We start from the raw sequence: 26,814 nt of genomic DNA, 5'->3' as shown, positions 1-26,814 counted from the left end.
ATAGATAGATAGATAGATAGATAGGAGATAGATAGATAGATAGATAGATAGATAGATAGATAGATAGGAGATAGATAGATAGATAGATAGATAGATAGATAGATAGGAGATAGATAGATAGATGATAGATAGGAGATAGATAGATAGGAGATAGATAGATAGATAGATAGATAGATAGATAGGAGATAGATAGATAGATAGATAGATAGATAGATAGATAGGAGATAGATAGATAGATAGATAGATAGATAGATAGATAGATAGATAGATAGGAGATAGATAGGAGATAGATAGATAGATAGATAGATAGATAGATAGATAGGAGATAGATAGATAGATAGATAGGAGATAGATAGATGATAGATAGGAGATAGATAGATGATAGATAGATAGATATGAGATAGATAGATAGATAGATAGATAGGAGATAGATAGATAGATAGATAGATAGATAGATAGGAGATAGATAGATAGATAGATAGATAGATAGGAGATAGATAGATAGATAGATAGATAGGAGATAGATAGATAGATAGGAGACAGATAGATAGATAGATAGATAGATATGAGATAGATAGATAGATAGATAGATAGATAGATAGATAGATAGATAGATATGAGATAGATAGATAGATAGATAGATAGATAGATAGATAGATAGATATGGGATAGATTTCCTTGGGGCCAGTATCTTCTAGTTACTACTTTAGCTCTTTTATTTCTGAACCCCCAAGGTGAGGCCCTGACACAGCGCAGAGCACACTGCAAGCCGGGAACATGTCCTGTCTTCAATAAACTTTATTGACAATTGGAGTCCTAATTTATTTATTTTTTTAGAAGTTAATAATTTCACAAATTCTTTCCATTGCATGACTTATGTGCGATGTTTTACTCCAATCACATCCAAGGCTGCATTCAAAATTCTAGTCTCAGTCAGAAGCCGTGCGCTCCGTTAACATGAAGTATGTCACTGCTGTGAGATCGGTCACTTGTAAGATTCTAAACGCAGCTCTGTAAGTGACTGGAGCAGAACGCTTAATGCAAAACAATGAGGGTAAAGCAAAGCATTAATAAAGGATTTCAGCACTCCAGGAACATGTAAATGATGATTTGCTGAAAGTTGGAGTTGTCCTTTAAGGAGGGAATGATCTGGGGTAGGCTGGACAATATAACCCGGCTCTGTGTACAGTTAAAGGTACAGGACATAAAATTATTTCATGACAGTTTCTTAAGTAAAGGCCACAAGTCATGCGCAGTTTAATATGCACAGAAATGTATTTTATGACAGAATAATCTTGTTTGACATTGGAAAGGCCGCAGTGAGGAAGAGCAGGGACAGAAACCAGCTACCGAGAGCCGCAACGCAGGATTCCACACACTATGGAAATAGGATGGTTAGAAAAATGTTAGAAATAGAAGGAAAAACAGAATATGCAGGAGATAGCTATAGATAAAAGACAGATAGATACAGTGTTGGCCAAAAGTATTGGCACCCCTGCAATTCTGTCAGATAATACTCAGTTTCTTCCAGAAAATGATGGCAATCACAAATTCTTTGGTATTATTATCTTCATTTAATTTGTCTTCAATTGAAAACTACAAAAAGAATTGTCAAAAAAGCCATATTGGATATTATTCAACACCAAACATAAAAAAGGGGGTGGACAAAAGTATGGACACTGTTTGAAAAATCATGTGATGCTTCTCTAATTTGTGTAATTAACAGCACCTGTTACTTACCTGAGGCACCTAACAGGTGGTGGCAATAACTAAATCACACTTGCAGCCAGTTGAAATGGATTAAAGTTGACTCAACCTTTGTTCTGTGTCCTTGTGTGTACCACATTGAGCATGGAGAAAAGAAAGAAGACCAAAGAACTGTCTGAGGACTTGAGAAGCAAAATTGTGAGAAAGCATGAGCAATCTCAAGGCTACAAGTCCATCTCCAAAGACCTGAATGTTCCTGTGTCTACCAATGGCAGTTTGGAGAAGGCCCCCTTCACATCTCAGGGACCTGGAGCAGTTTGCCAAAAAAGAATGGTCTAAAATTCCAGCAGAGCCTTGTAAGAAACTCATTCATGGTTACCGGAAACGGTTGTCTCTAAAGGTTGTGCTACCAAGTATTAGGCTGAGGGGGCCAATACTTCTGTCTTGGAGTTTTGTGTAAAATGATCAATGATTTGACTTTTTTTCATTCTCTTTTGTGTTTTTTCATTGCAAGCAAAATAAATGAAGATATTACCAAAGAGTTTGTGCTTGTAATCATTTTCTGGAAGAACATGAGTATTATCTGACAGAATTGCAGGGTGGCCAATACTTTTGGCCAACACTGTAGACAGATAGATAGAATAGATAGATAGATGATAGATAGATGATATATAGATAGATAGGAGATAGATAGATAGATAGATAGATAGATAGATAGATAGATAGATATGATAGAAACATGTGAGATGTATATAGATAATAGATGGATACATCGGTACAGAATATAGGTAGGTAGATAGATATTAAATACATAGATAATAAATTCATAAGTAATAGATAAGAGATAGATAAATATAAGATAGATAGATCTAAAATTTCCATAAATAACAGTACCAGCCAATATGACATGCCCAGTCATCAAAAATTTATGTGCATGAGATAGATAAATAGATGACAGATATTACAGAAGATAGGTATATAGACAAATGGATAGATAGATAGAATTTAGACACTGTAGCCAGCACCTATGGCCATTGTCCCTAACACCTCCGTAAAGTTTATGTGATGCTTTGCCAGATCTTTCATGGGAAACCCAACTTCTCTGAGCTGCATAACTTTTGTGTAGAATACAGGATTTTCTATTCTATATGTAGACTAAATAAAGTGTCACTTGGAAAAACACCGGGAACTGTATTTCATAAGAATAAAAGATGTTCCTGAGATTCGGCCAAGACGTCTCCTGGAGCCAGGAACATACGTAGAATGTGTAGGTTGGAGACTAAGCCATGAAACGTGTCATCGAGCTGCCTAGACCTTAGAACATGGCTGTATAGTCCTCATTATTTGGTCTGGTAAGTAGGTCAATGAGTGACATTACAACTGGTAGACAATTTTGTAATGGTTAGTGTCTTGTGGCATCAAGACTTATTAGTTCAGAAGATGCTAGAGTCAGTAACATTGGTAAAATCTGATGAGCCCACACCAAATCTCAAAACCCAAAAACCACTGAAGTATTTTCCCCTACTGGTTAGGTTGAGGCATAATGGAATTGTCTTCAAATTTTGAAGAACATATGAAATTGTTGGGCCTAAAAACTGGTTTATATTGCCCACTGTGGGCATACTTGCTCTGTTTCAGAAGTCTTGTAGATGACAGGTTTTCATTATGGGGTGGTTCACATACTTGGTCCTACAAAAGTTACTTATATCTATGGTCAGATCACAAGAGGAACAGAGCACCTCATTAAAATTGGAGTCTAGTACCTTGATTTGAGGATCTGAGAACCTACTTGGAAGTCCAGATGAGCAGGGGGACAAGTGTGTTACTGGGGTACACCAGCCTAAGTGTCAATTGCCCAATAAAATCTTGTGTCGAAGCCTCCAGCTATGTCTCTGCCAGATGCAACTTGGCCTCGGCTTGGACGCCCACTGACACGTGCCGAGGATAATATTTGTGCTCTTCTAAAACAATGTGCTATTTCAAAACAAGAAGAGTAAATTGTAAGCAGGATGTAGTCACAGATCAATTCTGAGATGGATTACCCACAAGGCAACCAAGCCAGATGCCTAGGGGCATCTGGGTAAGCACAGCAAACCACTGTATTGGCCTCAACCACAACAATAATTGCATAGATCTGGAATCTACCTGTGAATACTGAGGATACAAAAAAGAGAAGAACTGGGGTATTGGGAACAATTTTTGGTATGTGAGTAATTCTGACTAGACATGCATCTAAAAATCTGAACTACTGGAAATATAGATCAACATCTACTTATGTCATCTATCATGTATCTCCAGGTCATTGTGGACTCACCCTGGTCATGTCTTTGCTACAATGACACAAAATTGGGGGGGACTTTATAGCGACGGATGATGTTGCCTTCTTCTACCAGTAAACTATAGGACCCTCCCACTGTAAACGTCATACCACTATGTGATGTCTGAGGCAGGGACCACACAACAACTTACCCTAAACTAGTCCTTGAGTTGTCCTCTTCTGGTGAGATGCTAAATATTCCATTAATGGTTCATGGTTTAGATTCTTCTAAAGAAGCTTGGTGGCAACTAACATAGGAACCATTACGGGTTCCTCAGTGCTTGTCCTTTAAAAAAAGGAGATTGGTATAGGAAGATCTATGGGGTTCTACTAATTTGATGGGATGACACAACAAACCTGGAATAAACTGGTGAAATAATAATCACCTTCCATCTAGTGTCAGAGTTGTCCTTTAAGAATGGATTCACAGTTATCCTTTACATATGGATCCTTGCTATTCTTGGCCTCTAGATACAAGTCCCCTTCAGACGACTCAATAAACGTAGAATCCGTCTTGTAGGCTTCTATTTTTTTTGTCATCGTTAAGGTATTTTGGTAATTACCAAAATATTTACAACAAAATAAATTAGAGGAATTTCTTAAATCCTGATGCAAAATGAGCAGAGAATGAAAATAAATACTCGGCAGGAATAGTTGGAATGATTTGTAAAATGTTTTATCCTCAGTAAACATCTTACTGCAGAAGATTATGTCCCAGTGTATCTGTTTATATGAGCGGATCAACGGGACGCGGCGGGATGGGGGAGAGTAGGGTGTAGTCTTACTGGACACCACCATCCTTATCCCCTTCATCAATACTGAGTCATGTTGTGTTTATAAACAGGCATTATGCCGCTAATAGGAGGTAGGGGTCAAATGGCGGTAGCAGACTAGACCAATTCCAGACCACAGATGGTCTCTCCTTCCATTCCTAAGCACAAATAGTACAAATATATTTCATGCCAGAGAGGGACCATTGGATGAAGAGTTTTTTAAAGGACCCCAATCCTGGGCCCCAGACTCTGTATAATGCCTTTTCACCGGCAAATGTAGAAGAGGTGGCCATGTATGGTCGATCCACTGAAGTCTAGAGAAAATATGGAAACAACCTGGCCATCTACTTACCACGTGTGTCCATCTCTTCTTGACTGTATAGAAATTTTGAAAACTATTGTAAAACTATATGCCAGACATTATAAGTAGAAAATATTATGCAGGGTGGATTGGAGGAACTAGTCTTTCATGGAGGCCCTCAAGTCTTCAAGCTGGTGGAGGTTCTAGGGCAAGTGATGGCAAGAACAGATCGAGACCATCTTGTTTACAAATTTTGGGACATCGAGGGAAGGTTAATTACTGTGTCTACAATATTTTCTGATTGAAGGGCTTACTATTTTATGTTCCACTCCTCGTAGTAAAGTCTGTTTTTGGTAAAAATTTGTTGACCATCAATATGGTGTACCTCAAGGGTGACATGTTCCTAAACTAGTGAACAGGTCTTGGTTATGCAGTGATATTTCTCCATCTTAAGATTTCAGATCTCTTGTGCAAAACAAGTCATCATGTTGAGGATGTCCTGTTCCATCTTCACATATGTGCTGACAAATGTTTGTCCGATAAACCCAGAGATTTCTTCACAGTGGAAGGGATTTGGGAACAATTTGGCAGAGGCTCTGCTGGACCTTGTTACTACGAGGTCATTCCAAGCACATTTTAGGTTACCAGCTGCAAAAAGCTGTAGTCTAGCTAACCCCTAGGAGAACTCCTTAGACAATGGCTCTCTAATCTTGAAGGTCAGAGGACCTCCTCAATAACTCTGCACACTCCTTCTTTCCATTTACAGTCAAACACAAGGATAAATTACTTTTTTTTTGCCAAGTATTAGAAAAAGTCCTATCTGCTGCTCCTAGTAGAAATTGGGACCAGGAAATCTTCAAATTTTTTGTCAAAAATTTATGTAGAAGTATAGATGTTCCATGATGCCACTGGCAACCATTGTCTGCGTATATGGAACTATCTTTCTGATTTAGTCAGTTAGTTCCTCTTCACAATACTAGAGGATCCACATGTGGGTCCAGGCTGTCACACAATAAAGTGGGCCGGTGGAACACTGATCTTGGCTTTGCCTTGGTATTCTCCCTTGTCTTACTCTTGCAAATGTGTCACCCAGTACTTGTAGACCAACTTCTTGACCTCTGACCCATCTTCTGATTATGACTAAACCCTGGCTTTATTTTGACATCTGCTCCTGAGATCTCACAGTTCACTTGGGAATCTGACCAAAAAATTCCATATCTTCTTAAAAGACTTAAAAGTAAAGAATGGAAAATACTGTGAGTTTAGCCAATGCGAAACCGATTGGGATTCCAGGATCCATTTCTGAATTGATAATCTTTGCACCAATCCTCAGTTTAGTTTTTTAATTGGTAGGTAGAGTGGGCTTTACTACTATAACTGGACACATCCACCCATAGTCGACCCTGTTGGGACTGTAGAGAGGAGATTTTAGGTCACCTGGACACTCGTGTGTACAGAACGTTACACAAACCCTCCCTTGTTCTCTCCATGTCTATACTGTGCATGGTAACAGTCCCAAAGGTTGAGGACCCTACTACCCGGCGGTAGAAGCAGTGAACCCACATAAAAACCCACATGGACACAGGCAGCTAGAGATAGGAATTCTTACTATTAGAGTTTTCATTCATTTCAGTGAAAGTCAAAGTCAGTGACCACCAGCTAGTAACATATTGTTAGACGGTGCGTTCCGTCATCTGCCATAACCAGCTACACCATGGAGGACACTACTGTGCGTTCTCTACTTCAATTTCATTTCCTCCCCTCCAAGGGAAACAACTTAAACCAGTTAGTTACGCTCAATTGTCTTGTTGTCCTGGACTAACGAAGAACGTATGTTATATCTGTCAAGTACTGACAGATCCAAGAACTAATACCGCAGCGCAGCTCTCTGTGGTCACCCTGTCATTGCTATGTATTTACATGTTACAGCCGCTTATGGTTTTACGGGTCCCCTGATTCACATTATGACCGAAAAAAACAAAAACGTTTCATCATATTCTTATTTTTGACTCATGTAGAGAACATTGTTCATTGTCTTTATCTGTTGTTGTTGTTGTAACCCAAACTCAGAAGTGCTTATTATACAGCATAATTGTAGTTATATTTTTGTATATAGAAGGCAGTATTATAGTAGTTATATTGTACATAGCATGTAGTATTATAATAGTTATATTCTTCTACATAGGGGGCAGTATTATAGTAGTTATATTCTTGTACATAAGAGCAGTATTATAGTAGTTATATTCTTGTACATAGGAGTAGTATTATAGTAGTTATATTGTACATAGCATGTAGTATTATAATAGTTATATTCTTGTACATAGGAGTAGTATTATAGTAGTTATATTCTTGTACATAGGAGTAGTATTATAATAGTTATATTCTTCTACATAGGGGGCAGTATTATAGTAGTTATATTCTTGTACATAAGAGCAGTATTATAGTAGTTATATTCTTGTACATAGGAGTAGTATTATAGTAGTTATATTGTACATAGCATGTAGTATTATAATAGTTATATTCTTGTACATAGGAGTAGTATTATAGTAGTTATATTCTTGTACATAGGAGTAGTATTATAGTAGTTGTATTGTACATAGCATGTAGTATTATAATAGTTATATTCTTCTACATAGGGGGCAGTGTTATAGTAGTTATATTCTTGTACATAAGAGCAGTATTATAGTAGTTATATTCTTGTACATAGGAGGCAGTATTATAGTAGTTATATTCTTGTACATAGGCGCAGTATTATAGTAGTTATATTTAGAGATGAGCGAACAGTGTTCTATCGAACTCATGTTCGATCGGATATTAGGCTGTTCGGCATGTTCGAATCGAATCGAACACCGCGTGGTAAAGTGCGCCATTACTCGATTCCCCTCCCACCTTCCCTGGCGCCTTTTTTGCTCCAATAACAGCGCAGGGTAGGTGGGACAGGAACTACGACACCGGTGACGTTGAAAAAAGTAGGCAAAACCCATTGGCTGCCGAAAACATGTGACCTCTAATTTAAAAGAACAGCGACGCCCAGCTTCGCGTCATTCTGAGCTTGCAATTCACCGAGGACGGAGGTTTCCGTCCAGCTAGCTAGGGCTTAGATTCTGGGTAGGCAGGGACAGGCTAGGATAGGAAGGAGAAGACAACCAACAGCTCTTGTAAGAGCTAAATTCCAGGGAGAAGCTTGTCAGTGTAACGTGGCACTGACGGGCTCAATCGCCGCAACCCAGCTTTCCCAGGATCCTGAATGGAATACACTGTCAGTGTATTCCCGTATACCCGATATATACCCCGATACCCGTTCCAACGGTGTGCCCCCCCACCTTCACCCCAGAAATACCCTGCAAGTCCCCTAGCAATAGAATTGGGGCTATATACACCCACAATTTTTACTACTGGTATACAGTGCCATTGTCTGACTGGGAATTCAAAGAATATATTGGGAATACAAATACCCTCATTTCTTGCTACTGCCATATAGTGCCAGTGTCTGACTGGGAATTCAAAGAATATATTGGGGTTACGTGCACCCACAATTTTTACTACTGGTATACAGTGCCATTGTCTGACTGGGAATTCAAAGAGTATATTGGGAATACAAATACCCTCATTTCTTGCTACTGCCATATAGTGCCAGTTTCTGACTGGGAATTCAAAGAATATATTGGGGTTACGTGCACCCACAATTTTTACTACTGGTATACAGTGCCATTGTCTGACTGGGAATTCAAAGAATATATTGGGGTTATAAATACCCTCATTTCTTGCTACTGCCATATAGTGCCAGTTTCTGACTGGTAATTCAAAGAATATATTGGGGTTACGTGCACCCACAATTTTTACTACTGGTATACAGTGCCATTGTCTGACTGGGAATTCAAAGAGTATATTGGGAATACAAATACCCTCATTTCTTGCTACTGCCATATAGTGCCAGTGTCTGACTGGGAATTCAAAGAATATATTGGGGTTACGTGCACCCACAATTTTTACTACTGGTATACAGTGCCATTGTCTGACTGGGAATTCAAAGAGTATATTGGGAATACAAATACCCTCATTTCTTGCTACTGCCATATAGTGCCAGTTTCTGACTGGGAATTCAAAGAATATATTGGGGTTACGTGCACCCACAATTTTTACTACTGGTATACAGTGCCATTGTCTGACTGGGAATTCAAAGAGTATATTGGGAATACAAATACCCTCATTTCTTGCTACTGCCATATAGTGCCAGTGTCTGACTGGGAATTCAAAGAATATATTGGGGTTACGTGCACCCACAATTTTTACTACTGGTATACAGTGCCAATTTCTAACTAGGAATTCAAAATGCGCAAGGCTCCCGGAAAGGGACGTGGACGAGGCCGTGGGCGAGGTCGGGGGAATGGTTCTGGGGAGCAAGGTAGCAGTGAAGCCACAGGGCGTCCCGTGCCTACTCCTGTGGGGCAGCAAGCATTGCGCCACTCCACAGTGCCAGGGTTGCTTGCCACATTAACTAAACTGCAGGGTACAAACCTTAGTAGGCCCGAGAACCAGGAACAGGTCTTGCAATGGCTGTCAGAGAACGCTTACAGCACATTGTCCAGCAGCCAGTCAGACTCTGCCTCCTCTCCTCCTATTACCCAACAGTCTTGTCTTCCTTCCTCCCAAAATTCCGAAGCTTTACAGAACAATAACCCAAACTGTCCCTGCTCCCCAGAGCTGTTCTCCGCTCCTTTCATTGTCCCTCAACCTGCCTCTCCACGTCACGATTCCACGAACCTAACAGAGGAGCATCTGTATCCAGATGCTCAAACACTAGAGTCTCCTCCATCTCCGTTCGATTTGGTGGTGGATGACCAGCAACCCACCCTCATCGACGATGATGTGACGCAGTTGCCGTCAGGGCATCCAGTTGACCGGCGCATTGTGCGGGAGGAGGAGATGAGACAGGAGTTGGAAGAGGAAGTGGTGGATGATGAGGACACTGACCCGACCTGGACAGGGGGGATGTCAAGCGGGGAAAGTAGTGTGGATGTTGAGGCAGGTGCAGCACCAAAAAGGGTAGCTAGAGGCAGAGGCAGAGGTCAGCAGCTTAGGCGAAGCCAGGCCACACCCGGAATCTCCCAAGATGTTCCAGTTCGTACCCAGCCCCGAAAAACTCCCACCTCGAGGGCACGTTTCTCGAAGGTGTGGAGTTTTTTCAAGGAATGCGCCGAGGACAGATATAGTGTTGTCTGCACAATTTGCCTCTCGAAATTGATTAGGGGCTCTGAGAAGAGCAACCTGTCCACCACTTCAATGCGCCGTCATTTGGAATCCAAGCACTGGAATCAGTGGCAGGCAGCAACGGCAGGACAAAGGCCGACTGCCGTTCACGCCACTGCCACTGCCTCTGCCTCTGCCTCTGCCTCTGCCACTGCCACTGCTGACTGTGCTGGCGATGCACTCCAGAGGACGAGCCAGGACACCACTTCATCTGCCTCCGCCACTTTGTTGACTTCTACCTCATCCTCCCCTGGTCCTGTCTTATCTCCTTCTCCTGCACCATCAAAGGCACCATCAGGCGTTTCTTTACAACAACCCACCATCTCTCAGACATTGGAGCGGCGGCAGAAATACACTGCTAACCACCCACACGCGCAAGCCTTGAACGCCAACATCGCTAAACTGCTGGCCCAGGAGATGTTGGCGTTCCGGCTTGTTGAAACTCCCGCCTTCCTGGACCTGATGGCAACTGCGGCACCTCGCTATGCCGTCCCTAGCCGTCACTACTTCTCCCGGTGTGCCGTCCCCGCCTTGCACCAGCACGTGTCACTCAACATCAGGCGGGCCCTTAGTTCCGCGCTTTGCACAAAGGTCCACTTGACCACCGACGCGTGGACAAGTGCATGCGGACAGGGACGCTACATTTCACTGACGGCACACTGGGTGAATGTAGTTGAGGCTGGGACTGCTTCCCAAACTGGCCCGGTGTACCTCGTCTCCCCGCCTAACATTCCTGGCAGGGACACGAGAAGAACACCCCCCTCCTCCTCCTCCTCCTCTACCGCCTCCTCCTCCGCCACCGCCTCCTCCTCCGCCACCGCCTCCTCCTCCGCTGTTAGATTGACCCCAGCTACGAGTTGGAAACGTTGCAGCACTGGCGTTGGTAGACGTCAGCAGGCTGTGCTGAAGCTGATCAGCTTGGGGGACAGACAGCACACTGCCTCCGAGGTGAGGGATGCCCTCCTCGATGAGACGGCAATATGGTTTGAGCCGCTGCACCTGGGCCCAGGCATGGTCGTTTGTGATAACGGCCGGAACCTGGTAGCAGCTCTGGAGCTTGCCGGACTCCAACATGTTCCATGCCTGGCCCACGTCTTCAACCTAGTGGTGCAACGTTTCCTAAAGAGCTACCCCAATGTTCCAGAGCTACTGGTGAAAGTGCGGCGCATGTGCGCCCACTTTCGCAAGTCGACAGTAGCCGCTGCTAGCTTAAAATCTCTCCAGCAACGCCTGCATGTGCCACAACACCGGCTTTTGTGCGACGTCCCCACACGCTGGAACTCAACGTTTCAGATGTTGAATAGAGTGGTTGAGCAGCAGAGACCTTTGATGGAATACCAGCTACAAAACCCTAGGGTGCCACAAAGTCAGCTGCCTCAGTTTCACATCCATGAGTGGCCATGGATGAGAGACCTTTGTGACATCCTACGGGTCTTTGAGGAGTCCACAAGGAGGGTGAGCTCTGAGGATGCGATGGTGAGCCTTACAATCCCGCTCTTGTGTGTTCTGAGAGAATCCCTGATTGACATCAGGGATAACTCAGATCACACAGAGGAGTTAGGGATAGCATCCGATCCGTCACAGCTGGAGAGTAGGTCCACACATCTGTCCGCTTCACTGCGTTTAATGGAGGAGGAGGAGGAGGAGGAGGAGGAAGAAGAGTTGTCCGATGATGTGATGGTGATACAGGAGGCTTCCGGGCAACTTCGAATCGTCCCATTGTTGCAGCGCGGATGGGTAGACATGGAGGATGAGGAGGAAATGGAGATTGAACTTTCCGGTGGGGCCAGAGGAGTCATGCCAACTAACACTGTGGCAGACATGGCTGAGTTCATGTTGGGGTGCTTTACAACCGACAAGCGTATTGTCAAAATCATGGAGGACAACCAGTACTGGATCTTTGCTATCCTTGACCCCCGGTATAAAAACAACATCTCGTCTTTTATTCCGGTAGAGGGGAGGGCCAATCGCATCAATGCTTGCCACAGGCAATTGGTGCAGAATATGATGGAGATGTTTCCAGCATGTGACGTTGGCGGCAGGGAGGGCAGTTCCTCCAGTAGGCAACCAAGTTCTCACCGGTCCACACAAACGAGGGGCACACTGTCTAAGGTCTGGGACACCTTGATGGCACCCCCTCGCCAAAGTGCCGCCACGGAGGGTCCTAGTGTCACCAGGCGTGAGAAGTATAGGCGCATGTTGCGGGAATACCTTTCCGACCACAGCCCTGTCCTCTCCGACCCCTCTGCGCCCTACACGTATTGGGTGTCGAAGTTGGACCTGTGGCTTGAACTTGCCCTATATGCCTTGGAGGTGCTGTCCTGTCCTGCCGCCAGCGTCCTATCTGAGAGGGTGTTCAGTGCAGCCGGTGGCATCATCACTGACAAGCGCACCCGTCTGTCAGCTGAGAGTGCCGACCGGCTCACTTTGATAAAAATGAACCACCACTGGGTAGAGCCGTCATTTTTGTGCCCACCTGTGTAAAGCACCCCAACATGAAACTCCATGTCTGTACTCAACCTCTCCAATTCCTCCGCATCCTCATACTCATCCACCATAAGCGTTGCACAATTCTGCTAATACTAGGCTCCCTCCACCCTGATTTCCCCCAACTCTGCTGGTTAGAGGCTCCCTCCACCATGAATTTGCCCAAACTGGGCTGTTTAGAGGCTCCCTCCACCATGAATTGGTCCAAACTGGGTTTTTTAGAGGCTCCCTCCACCATGAATTTGCCCAAACTGGGCTGTTTAGAGGCTCCCTCCACCATGAATTGGTCCAAACTGGGCTGGTTAGAGGCTCCCTCCACCATGAATTTCCCAAAACTTGGCTGTTTAGAGGCTCCCTCCACCATGAATTTGCCCAAACTGGGCTGTTTAGAGGCTCCCTCCACCATTAATTGGTCCAAACTGGGCTGGTTAGAGGCTCCCTCCACCATGAATTTGCCCAAACTGGGGTGGTTAGAGGCTCCCTCCACCATTAATTGGTCCAAACTGGGCTGGTTAGAGGCTCCCTCCACCATGAATTTCCCAAAACTTGGCTGTTTAGAGGCTCCCTCCACCATTAATTGGTCCAAACTGGGCTGGTTAGAGGCTCCCTCCACCATGAATTTGCCCAAACTGGGCTGTTTAGAGGCTCCCTCCACCATTAATTGGTCCAAACTGGGCTGGTTAGAGGCTCCCTCCACCATGAATTTGCCCAAACTGGGCTGTTTAGAGGCTCCCTCCACCATGAATTGGTCCAAACTGGGGTGGTTAGAGGCTCCCTCCACCATGAATTGGTCCAAACTGGGGTGGTTAGAGGCTCCCTCCACCATTAATTGGTCCAAACTGGGCTGGTTAGAGGCTCCCTCCACAATTAATTGGTCCAAACTGGGCTAATTAGAGGCTCCCTCCACCATGAATTGGTCCAAACTGGGTTTTTTAGAGGCTCCCTCCACCATGAATTTGCCCAAACTGGGCTGTTTAGAGGCTCCCTCCACCATGAATTGGTCCAAACTGGGCTGGTTAGAGGCTCCCTCCACCATGAATTGGTCCAAACTGGGGTGGTTAGAGGCTCCCTCCACCATTAATTGGTCCAAACTGGGCTGGTTAGAGGCTCCCTCCACCATTAATTGGTCCAAACTGGGCTGGTTAGAGGCTCCCTCCACCATGAATTTGCCCAAACTGGGGTGGTTAGAGGCTCCCTCCACCATTAATTGGTCCAAACTGGGCTGGTTAGAGGCTCCCTCCACAATTAATTGGTCCAAACTGGGCTAATTAGAGGCTCCCTCCACCATGAATTGGTCCAAACTGGGTTTTTTAGAGGCTCCCTCCACCATGAATTTGCCCAAACTGGGCTGTTTAGAGGCTCCCTCCACCATGAATTGGTCCAAACTGGGCTGGTTAGAGGCTCCCTCCACCATGAATTTCCCAAAACTTGGCTGTTTAGAGGCTCCCTCCACCATTAATTGGTCCAAACTGGGCTGGTTAGAGGCTCCCTCCACCATTAATTGGTCCAAACTGGGCTGGTTAGAGGCTCCCTCCACCATTAATTGGTCCAAACTGGGCTGGTTAGAGGCTCCCTCCACCATGAATTTCCCAAAACTTGGCTGTTTAGAGGCTCCCTCCACCATTAATTGGTCCAAACTGGGCTGGTTAGAGGCTCCCTCCACCATGAATTTGCCCAAACTGGGCTGTTTAGAGGCTCCCTCCACCATGAATTGGTCCAAACTGGGTTTTTTAGAGGCTCCCTCCACCATTAATTGGTCCAAACTGGGCTGGTTAGAGGCTCCCTCCACAATTAATTGGTCCAAACTGGGCTAATTAGAGGCTCCCTCCACCATGAATTGGTCCAAACTGGGTTTTTTAGAGGCTCCCTCCACCATGAATTTGCCCAAACTGGGCTGTTTAGAGGCTCCCTCCACCATGAATTGGTCCAAACTGGGCTGGTTAGAGGCTCCCTCCACCATGAATTGGTCCAAACTGGGGTGGTTAGAGGCTCCCTCCACCATTAATTGGTCCAAACTGGGCTGGTTAGAGGCTCCCTCCACCATTAATTGGTCCAAACTGGGCTGGTTAGAGGCTCCCTCCACCATGAATTTGCCCAAACTGGGGTGGTTAGAGGCTCCCTCCACCATTAATTGGTCCAAACTGGGCTGGTTAGAGGCTCCCTCCACAATTAATTGGTCCAAACTGGGCTAATTAGAGGCTCCCTCCACCATGAATTGGTCCAAACTGGGTTTTTTAGAGGCTCCCTCCACCATGAATTTGCCCAAACTGGGCTGTTTAGAGGCTCCCTCCACCATGAATTGGTCCAAACTGGGCTGGTTAGAGGCTCCCTCCACCATGAATTTCCCAAAACTTGGCTGTTTAGAGGCTCCCTCCACCATGAATTTGCCCAAACTGGGCTGTTTAGAGGCTCCCTCCACCATTAATTGGTCCAAACTGGGCTGGTTAGAGGCTCCCTCCACCATGAATTTGCCCAAACTGGGGTGGTTAGAGGCTCCCTCCACCATTAATTGGTCCAAACTGGGCTGGTTAGAGGCTCCCTCCACCATGAATTTCCCAAAACTTGGCTGTTTAGAGGCTCCCTCCACCATTAATTGGTCCAAACTGGGCTGGTTAGAGGCTCCCTCCACCATGAATTTGCCCAAACTGGGCTGTTTAGAGGCTCCCTCCACCATTAATTGGTCCAAACTGGGCTGGTTAGAGGCTCCCTCCACCATGAATTTGCCCAAACTGGGCTGTTTAGAGGCTCCCTCCACCATGAATTGGTCCAAACTGGGGTGGTTAGAGGCTCCCTCCACCATGAATTGGTCCAAACTGGGGTGGTTAGAGGCTCCCTCCACCATTAATTGGTCCAAACTGGGCTGGTTAGAGGCTCCCTCCACAATTAATTGGTCCAAACTGGGCTAATTAGAGGCTCCCTCCACCATGAATTGGTCCAAACTGGGTTTTTTAGAGGCTCCCTCCACCATTAATTGGTCCAAACTGGGCTGGTTAGAGGCTCCCTCCACAATTAATTGGTCCAAACTGGGCTAATTAGAGGCTCCCTCCACCATGAATTGGTCCAAACTGGGTTTTTTAGAGGCTCCCTCCACCATGAATTTGCCCAAACTGGGCTGTTTAGAGGCTCCCTCCACCATTAATTGGTCCAAACTTGGCTGTTTAGAGGCTCCCTCCACCATGAATTTGCCCAAACTGGGCTGTTTAGAGGCTCCCTCCACCATTAATTGGTCCAAACTGGGCTGGTTAGAGGCTCCCTCCACCATGAATTTGCCCAAACTGGGGTGGTTAGAGGCTCCCTCCACCATTAATTGGTCCAAACTGGGCTGGTTAGAGGCTCCCTCCACCATTAATTGGTCCAAACTGGGCTGGTTAGAGGCTCCCTCCACCATGAATTTGCCCAAACTGGGCTGTTTAGAGGCTCCCTCCACCATGAATTGGTCCAAACTGGGCTGGTTAGAGGCTCCCTCCACCATGAATTTCCCAAAACTTGGCTGTTTAGAGGCTCCCTCCACCATTAATTGGTCCAAACTGGGCTGGTTAGAGGCTCCCTCCACCATGAATTGGTCCAAACTGGGGTTTTTAGAGGCTCCCTCCACCATGAATTGGTCCAAACTGGGGTTTTTAGAGTCTCCCTCCACCATGAATTGGTCCAAACTGGGGTTTTTAGAGTCTCCCTCCACCATGAATTGGTCCAAACTGGGGTTTTTAGAGGCTCCCTCCACCATGAATTTGCCCAAACTCTGCTGGTTAGAGGCTCAATCCACCCTGATTTTCAAAACAAATGTTGGTGCCAACCTCAACTTACTACAAGGGCCAAATTCACTGCTGGTGACAAGCTCTCCTCACTGCAAGTGCCAAATACACATGTTTCAAGGTGTTTTCCTACTGTCAGAGAGGTGGTATTGAGTGTGTAAAGTGTGTAGTTGTTAGGCTGTGATGTTGGGGTAATAGAGGGTCTTTGGTGTGTTAGATGCCCCCAGACATGCTTCCCCTGCTGTCCCAGTGTCATTCCAGAGGTGTTGGCATCATTTCCTGGGGTGTCATAGTGGACTTGGTGACCCTCCAGACACGGATTTGGGTTTCCCCCTTAACGAGTATCTGTTCCCCATAGACTATAATGGGGTTCGAAACCCGTTCGAACACACGAACATTGAGCGGCTGTTCGAATCGAATTTCGAACCTCGAACATTTTAGTGTTCGCTCATCTCTAGTTATATTCTTGTACATAGGAGTAGTATTATAGTAGTTATATTCTTGTACATAGGCGCAGTATTATAGTAGTTATATTCTTGTACATAGGAGTAGTATTATAGTAGTTATATTCTTGTACATAGGGGCAGTATTATAGTAGTTATATTCTTGTACATAGGGGCAGTATTATAGTAGTTATATTCTTGTACATAGGAGTAGTATTATAGTAGTTATATTCTTGTACATAGGAGAAGTATTATAGTAGTTATATTCTTGTATATAGGAGACAGTATTATAGTAGTTATATCCCTGTACATAGGAGTAGTATTATAGTAGTCATATTCTTGTACATAGGAGCAGTATTATAGTAGTTATATTCTTGTACATAGGGGCAGTATTATAGTAGTTATATTGTTGTACATAGGAGCAGTATTATACTACTTATATGCTTGTACATAGGAGCAGTATTATAGTAGTTATATTCTTGTACATAGGAGCAGTATTATAGTAGTTATATTGTACATAGCATGTAGTATTATAATATCTATATTCTTGTACAAGGGGGGCTGTATTATACTAGATATTCTTGTATATAGGAGCAGTATTGTAGCAGTTATAATCTTGCACATAGGGGGCACTATTATAGCCAGTATATTCTTGTAGTTATATTTATGTACAGTGTTGATTTCTAGAATTGATTACATGGACTGTGTTTGATGAGTATTGTTTGGTCTTTACTGTAATGGGTGCGGATGTAGTCATATAACCTGTCATTCACATGTTAAGCAGATCACATTGGTGGGGTTCACATAATTTAGGAGTCATTGTGGTTAGTAATACACCTGTTACCTCTGATGTTGGCTGGAGCTGCCTGTAACTTGTATTTAGCTTTGTACCTTTTTTTTAGACCTTCCATTGGTGTTGATGGTGGTTTAGTGACCTGGTGTTTTTGCCAGTGATATTTACTCATGAGAGTCAGTGATGTTCATAGAAGAGTGAAAGCCCCATTAGCCCTTTGATGATTGTTCCCCCTTTACCCATTATGTTGTTTGGAACCCAACAAGGGCCCCAAAGACAGTGCAGTCTTTTTTTATTATGGGAGCAGGTAAAGTTATGATTTGTTAGGATAAAGCTTTATTGGTGCTTGTACTGAACAATACACTTAGGGGCAGAAGATTCCTACTTATAAGGCTGTGTCCTTCTGAAGGTAATCTGGGGGGTCCTACAAGTGCCCTCACATACAGCTCACAACATGTCTTTAAGGGACCTGCATTAAATCCAGAGCTGGTCAACTAATGTGTCACTTGTGTGGCTGTAATTTCCCAGTTCCCTTGGGATCTTTCATATCTCCATCCACTTGTTGTCTGTGACGATAATTCCCAATCTTCTCTACTTTTAAAGATAAAGTTGAAGTCTGGTCGAAGAGCTTCTCAAGGAGGAATGTATACAAGTCAGACTGAGCACAATCACCCAGAATTAGGAGACAATCAGAGGAGAAGAGACGACCTCTAAGTGTGAGGACCATTCAGAAGGTGTGAGGAACCTAAGACAGGACGAGAGTCCATCACTATCATCAGCAAGAGACTGGAAATAGTAATAGTGTCCTATACCCCAAATATCAGCCTGTCATTATCCTGTACCCCAAATATCAGCCTGTCATTATCCTGTACCCCAAATATCAGCCTGTCATTATCCTGTACCCCAAATATCAGCCTGTCATTATCCTGTACCCCAAATATCAGCCTGTCATTATCCTGTACCCCAAGTGTCAGCCTGTCATTGTCCTGTACCCCAAGTGTCAGCCTGTCATTATCCTGTACCCCAAATATCAGCCTGTCATTATCCTGTACCCCAAGTGTCAGCCTGTCATTATCCTGTACCCCAAGTATCAGCCTGTCATTATCGTGTACCCCAAGTATCAGCCTGTCATTATCCTGTACCCCAAGTATCAGCCTGTCATTATCCTGTACCCCAAATATCAGCCTGTCATTATCCTGTACCCCAAATATCAGCCTGTCATTATCCTGTACCCCAAGTATCAGCCTGTCATTATCCTGTACCCCAAGTATCAGCCTGTCATTATCCTGTACCCCAAGTGTCAGCCTGTCATTATCCTGTACCCCAAGTGTCAGCCAGTCATTGTCCTGTACCCCAAGTATCAGCCTGTCATTATCCTGTACCCCAAGTGTCAGCCTGTCATTATCCTGTACCCCAAATATCAGCCTGTCATTATCCTGTACCCCAAGTATCAGCCTGTCATTATCCTGTACCCCAAGTATCAGCCTGTCATTATCCTGTACCCCAAATATCAGCCTGTCATTATCCTGTACCCCAAATATCAGCCTGTCATTATCCTGTACCCCAAGTGTCAGCCAGTCATTGTCCTGTACCCCAAGTATCAGCCTGTCATTATCCTGTACCCCAAGTGTCAGCCTGTCATTATCCTGTACCCCAAATATCAGCCTGTCATTATCCTGTACCCCAAGTATCAGCCTGTCATTATCCTGTACCCCAAGTATCAGCCTGTCATTATCCTGTACCCCAAGTGTCAGCCTGCCATTATCCTGTACCCCAAGTGTCAGCCTGTCATTATCCTGTACCCCAAGTGTCCTTCTGTCATTATCCTGTACCCCAAATATCAGCCTGTCATTATCCTGTACCCCAAGTGTCAGCCTGTCATTATCCTGTACCCCAAGTATCAGCCTGTCATTGTCCTGTACCCCAAGTATCAGCCTGTCATTATCCTGTACCCCAAGTGTCAGCCTGAGATTATCCTGTACCCCAAGTGTCAGCCTGTCATTATCCTGTACCCCAAGTATCAGCCTGTCATTATCCTGTACCCCAAGTGTCAGCCTGTCATTATCCTGTACCCCAAGTGTCAGCCTGTCATTATCCTGTACCCCAAGTGTCAGCCTGTCATTATCCTGTACCCCAAGTATCAGCCTGTCATTGTCCTGTACCCCAAGTATCATCCTGTCATTATCCTGTACCCCAAGTATCAGCCTGTCATTATCCTCTACCCCAAGTGTCAACCTGTCATTATCCTGTACCCCAAGTGTCAGCCTATCACTATCCTGTACCCCAAGTGTCAGCCTGTCATTATCCTGTACCCCAAGTGTCAGCCTGTCATTATCCTGTACCCCAAGTATCAGCCTGTCATTATCCTGTACCCCAAGTATCAGCCTGTCATTATCCTGTACCCCAAGTGTCAGCCTGTCACTATCCTGTACCCCAAGTGTCAGCCTGTCATTATCCTGTACCCCAAGTATCAGCCTGTCATTATCCTGTACCCCAAGTGTCAGCCTGTCATTATCCTGTACCCCAAGTATCAGCCTGTCATTATCCTGTACCCCAAGTGTCAGCCTGTCATTATCCTTATCCCAAGTATCAGCCTGTCATTATCCTGTACCCCAAGTATCAGCCTGTCATTATCCTGTACCCCAAGTATCAGCCTGTCATTATCCTGTACCCCAAGTATCAGCCTGTCATTATCCTGTACCCCAAGTGTCAGCCTGTCATTATCCTGTACCCCAAGTGTTAGCCTGTCATTATCCTGTACCCCAAGTGTCAGCCTGCCATTATCCTGTACCCCAAGTATCAGCCTGTCATTATCCTGTACCCCAAGTGTCAGCCTGTCATTATCCTGTACCCCAAGTATCAGCCTGTCATTATCCTGTACCCCAAGTGTCAGCCTATCACTATCCTGTACCCCAAGTGTCAGCCTGTCATTATCCTGTACCCCAAGTGTCAGCCTGTCATTATCCTGTACCCCAAGTATCAGCCTGTCATTATCCTGTACCCCAAGTGTCAGCCTGTCATTATCCTGTACCCCAAGTGTCAGCCTGTCATTATCCTTATCCCAAGTATCAGCCTGTCATTATCCTGTACCCCAAGTGTCAGCCTGTCATTATCCTGTACCCCAAGTGTCAGCCTGTCACTATCCTGTACCCCAAGTGTCAGCCTGTCATTATCCTGTACCCCAAGTATCAGCCTGTCATTATCCTGTACCCCAAGTGTCAGCCTGTCATTATCCTTATCCCAAGTATCAGCCTGTCATTATCCTGTACCCCAAGTATCAGCCTGTCATTATCCTGTACCCCAAGTATCAGCCTGTCATTATCCTGTACCCCAAGTATCAGCCTGTCATTATCCTGTACCCCAAGTGTCAGCCTGTCATTATCCTGTACCCCAAGTATCAGCCTGTCATTATCCTGTACCCCAAGTGTCAGCCTGTCATTATCCTGTACCCCAAGTGTTAGCCTGTCATTATCCTGTACCCCAAGTATCAGCCTGTCATTATCCTGTACCCCAAGTATCAGCCTGTCATTATCCTGTACCCCAAGTGTCAGCCTATCACTATCCTGTACCCCAAGTGTCAGCCTGTCATTATCCTGTACCCCAAGTGTCAGCCTGTCATTATCCTGTACCCCAAGTATCAGCCTGTCATTATCCTGTACCCCAAGTGTCAGCCTGTCATTATCCTGTACCCCAAGTATCAGCCTGTCATTATCCTGTACCCCAAGTGTCAGCCTGTCATTATCCTTATCCCAAGTATCAGCCTGTCATTATCCTGTACCCTAAGTGTCAGCCTGTCATTATCCTGTACCCCAAGTGTCAGCCTGTCACTATCCTGTACCCCAAGTGTCAGCCTGTCATTATCCTGTACCCCAAGTATCAGCCTGTCATTATCCTGTACCCCAAGTGTCAGCCTGTCATTATCCTGTACCCCAAGTATCAGCCTGTCATTATCCTGTACCCCAAGTGTCAGCCTGTCATTATCCTTATCCCAAGTATCAGCCTGTCATTATCCTGTACCCCAAGTGTCAGCCTGTCATTATCATGTACCCCATTAGTAATAGGTAATACACACAAATTACAACATGGGTACCCTGAAATAATTCTTCTAGCCTCATTTGGTAAACAGAATTGGTCACTGATCTGCTGGGGTCGGGGTTCATTCCACTTTTGGGATGACGTATCTCTTATAAATAGGATTTGTGACATCACAGCGGGATCTGGGGCTGAGACTTTTCCATTCAACGTTTTTCTCTTTTTTCTGTTGCTATTTTGATCTTTTTCTTGGGCTGTTTTTATCCCTAAATGCAACAAAAATGTTCTGACATGAAGGACAGAGGCGGAGGGGGTCGGGAGAGTAAAAAATCAGCTCTGTGTTTAGCTCAGCCTGAAAACATGTCTTCCTAAAATAGCAGATTTCTGGCCCCGGAGAATTGCTCACATCTCGGTGTTGTCATACATTGGATGAATGTGCCGAGCTCCTGATTACACATGCACCAGTTATGTCATGTTGCAATCTGACACAAATCTTCAGACTTTTCAGAATTTCGAGACTCTCGACAATTTCTCGGAAGCTGATCGCGAGGTTGGTCAGAAATCAAATCAATCAATGAACCGTCTTCAAGGAGCCAAACAGGAATGGAAAGAATTCAAGGAAGATGAAATCCTTAAAGGGATTCACCAGAACCTAGTAGAGCAATCCGCAGATAGATAGGTTAGGGTCACCTGAATCAAACCGTAGCGTCTTCTTGCAAATCGTTGACTCCATTGCAATTTTTGGAGCAACAATGGCATTTCCATTGCTCCAAAGAGCTCATTTGCATTTGACGAAGATATCTAAGCAATAGAGGCGCCGAATCACAAGGGGAAAACACCAGATGATGCTAAGCTATCTATCTGCCGGATGGCTTCTGCTGACAGACTCCCTTTAAAGCAAACTACCAAATTTTTAGATCCAAGAATGTTCACAAGAACTTCCAGAAATTCCCAAAATCTGAATAGACCAGCGCCCAATAACAGCAAGCTTACAAAATCAAGGCAAAGAAAGTGTGGACATAGCCCAACGCACATAATCTGTCAATATCCAGAGTCCCTGGCCTACTCCGTTGCACCGATCTCCACCCTTCGGTCAAGGGCAACATACAAAAGGAAAAAAGCCAAAAATAGAAATTCAGTAATGGAGGAGCGTTCCAATGAGTTACATAAAACTTAACTTTTATTGTTTCCATATAAATTTCTTTTTTCAAATGGCTTATAAGTCAGAGGAATACATCCCTTTAGCTCCAAATCGAGACAGCTAGTCTCCAAATATGCATCTATGGGGCCATAATGTACCAATTTCTTACCCAATAATCCGGCACCATATGGAGGCATGTAGACTACTTCTATAGAATAGGTACATAGCGGGAGCTCCATATGTACATGAGGCCCTGGTTATATATCGATCTCTGAGAAACTACAGTATGGGATAAATAATAAGACCCCCAGAACGGTCCCCACATGGCCTGGAACAAAAGGAAGGTCATTTTTTGTAATTTCCTTTTCAGTTTTTTATTTTCATTTTATTTTTGAGGAGGAAAATCTAAAAAACCTTCCAGAGAATCAATATAAAGTATACGCTGAATAAATATAGACCATGAACTAATGCTAATAGTAATAATCATAATATCAGTCAGTGACCTCACAGTTATTAGATATAATCTGTACTCCACATTATGTTATATGGCGGCACCTTTTATTACTCCCTTGTGGTCTCGGCCTTGGATTTTTCTGGGCCATGCAGTAGCCTAATTGACTGATCCTCCGGACATTGTACAAGATAAGGAGCCATCATACACCTCCGCTTATCTCCCCCAGCTCCAACCTGATAAGAGACCATTCATTATTCATGATGTGACAGCCCGAGAGCGGGATGTGTGTGAGAGTGCCCATTAATATCAGTGATAAGTGTGGGAAGAGACATGGCCTGTCTATAAAATGTGACATCACTAAGATAGATCCATCCAGTGTTATATCCTGACCTGGACTACACGGGTATAACCCCAACCTAACTGTATATGTACAGCGGGTAAATGATGTACATTCTACATACATGGACCATGTCGCTATAACGTGGCCATCTTATATATGTACAGCTGCTATATATTATATTCTTGTGGAAGATAACCAGGCAGAACCGGGGTATCTCCTGTATATAATTATATATGTACAGCTGGTATAAGTTATGCATCTTGTATATAGTGATACGGACCGTGCTGGTATAACCTGGGTATATACTGTATATAATTATATATGTACAGCTGGTATATAGTTATACATCTTCTTGTATATAGTGATCTGGACCATGCTGGTATAACCTGGGTATCTCCTGTATATAATTATATATGTACAGCTGGTATATGTTATACATCTTGTATATAGTGATATGGACCCTGCTGGTATAACCTGGGTATATACTGTATATAATTATATATGTACAGCTGGTATAAGTTATATATCTTGTATATAGTGATATGGACCATGCTGGTATAACCTGGGTATATACTGTATATAATTATATATGTACAGCTGGTATACATTATACATCCTGTATATAGTGATATGGACCATGCTGGTATAACCTGGGTATATACTGTATATAATTAAATATGTACAGCTGGTATATGTTATACATCTTGTATATAGTGATATGGACCATGCTGGTATAACCTGGGTATATACTGTATATAATTATATATGTACAGCTGGTATAAGTTATATATCTTGTATATAGTGATATGGACCATGCTGGTATAACCTGGGTATATACTGTATATAATTATATATGTACTGCTGATATACATTATACATCCTGTATATAGTGATATGGACCATGCTGGTATAACCTGGGTATATACTGTATATAATTATATATGTACAGCTGATATACATTATACATCCTATATATAGTTATATGGACCATGCTGGTATAACCTGGGTATATACTGTATATAATTATATATGTACAGCTGGTATACATTATACATCCTGTATATAGTGATATGGACCATGCTGGTATAACCTGGGTATATACTGTATATAATTATATATGTACAGCTGGTATACGTTATACATCCTGTATATAGTGATATGGACCATGCTGGTATAACCTGGGTATATACTGTATATAATTATATATGTACAGCTGGTATACATTATACATCCTGTATATAGTGATATGGACCATGCTGGTATAACCTGGGTATATACTGTATATAGTTATATATGTACAGCTGGTATACGTTATACATAGTAATATGGACCATGCTGGTATAACCTGGGTATATACTGTATATAGTTATATATGTACAGCTGGTATAAGTTATACATCTTGTATATAGCGATATGGAGCATGCTGGTATAACCTGGGTATATACTACTGTATATAATTATATATGTACAGCTGGTATAAGTTATACATCTTGTATATAGTGATATGGACCATGCCGGTATAACCTGGGTATATACTGTATATAATTATATATGTCCAGCTGGTATAAGTTATACATCCTGTATATAGTGATATGGACCACTCTGGTATAACCTGGGAATCTTCTAGTATTTCTTATCAGACTTCAAGTTTAAAAATGTATGAAAGAAAAAAAATTAAAATAACGTTTTTTGAAAACGAATCCCTTTTGGTGATTTTTTCGCTTGTTTTAAGTGACATTAAACAAATGAACAAGAATATAGAAAGAAAACCCTACTCCTCCTCCCTTTCCCTGTAGGTCGTGTACTATCGGTTTCCCCTATTTTTATCACCCTGACAGAAATGACTTGACTACGGAAATCTGAAGCTTTTTCCCACACGAGTCCTGACCTCTCGTCTGGGAATCTCTGAATTAGACCAATTACACTCCCCAAAGCAGCACTTCCCACCTCCATTACACAAACCGACTGGTGTTACTGGCTTATTACGGTCAGGTTGGAAAACCCTTTAACCCCACAAATGCCAGCTGAGAATTGTTGTTTTCTTTCCTTTTGTTATGATTGTATATTTATAGACGACCCAACATGTTTCACAGAGTTTATTGGGAATACTGAACGAAACAGAGCAAGACACCTCTACCCCCAAAAACATCTTGGGAAATCTGCAATCGGAACTTCCAAAAATATTATATCTTAAAGATTTATTGTCAAACTTATCACACAATTTTGGCCAAAATAACTTAGCACTATGACCAGTGATCTGCGTATGTATGGTGACCAGGTGGTCCTTTCGGATTGTTAAAAATGAGCTTTTTTATATTTTTTTATTTTTTTTGTTATAAATTGTACAGAGTCATTCCCTACATGATGGAATATTTTCTAAATGGTTTACTAAATTTCATTTCTAAGATTGGATTGATTTCTTTGCATCATAAGAAGTTTCAGGTGAAATTCCTTTAGATTTCTTCTTGTTTCATTTTTTATTTTTATTTTTTTTATTTTTTTTTAGGGGTCTGGCGAGTAAAAAAACAAAAAACAAAAACAATTTTTTTTTTTTTTTTAAACCCAGCAAAAATAGTTTTGATAATAAAGCATAAAAATAAAAGAAAATAGAAGATAATAAATAGATATTAGTCAAGTGTACAGTGTTGGCCAAAAGTATTAACCCCCCTGCAATTCTGTCAGATAATACTCGTGTCTTCCAGAAAATGATTACAAGCACAAACTCTTTGGTAATATCTTCATTTATTTTGCTTGCAATGAAAAAACACAAAAAAGAATGAAAAAAAAGTCAAATAATTGATCATTTTGCACAAAACTCCAAAAATGGTCCAGACAGAAGTATTGGCGCCCTCAGCCTAATACTTGGTAGCACAACCTTTAGACACAATAACTGCGCACAACCGCTTCCGGTAACCAGCAATGAGTTTCTTACAAGGCTCTGCTGGAATCTTAGACCATTCTTCTTTGGCAAACTGTTCCAGGTCCCCCCTGAGATGTGAAGGGGGCCTTCTCCAAACTGCCACC

This window comes from Leptodactylus fuscus, chromosome 6, assembly GCF_031893055.1.
Source record: "Leptodactylus fuscus isolate aLepFus1 chromosome 6, aLepFus1.hap2, whole genome shotgun sequence".
NCBI classification, from domain to species: Eukaryota; Metazoa; Chordata; class Amphibia; order Anura; family Leptodactylidae; genus Leptodactylus; species Leptodactylus fuscus.
Note: the sequence above shows the minus strand (reverse complement) of the source record.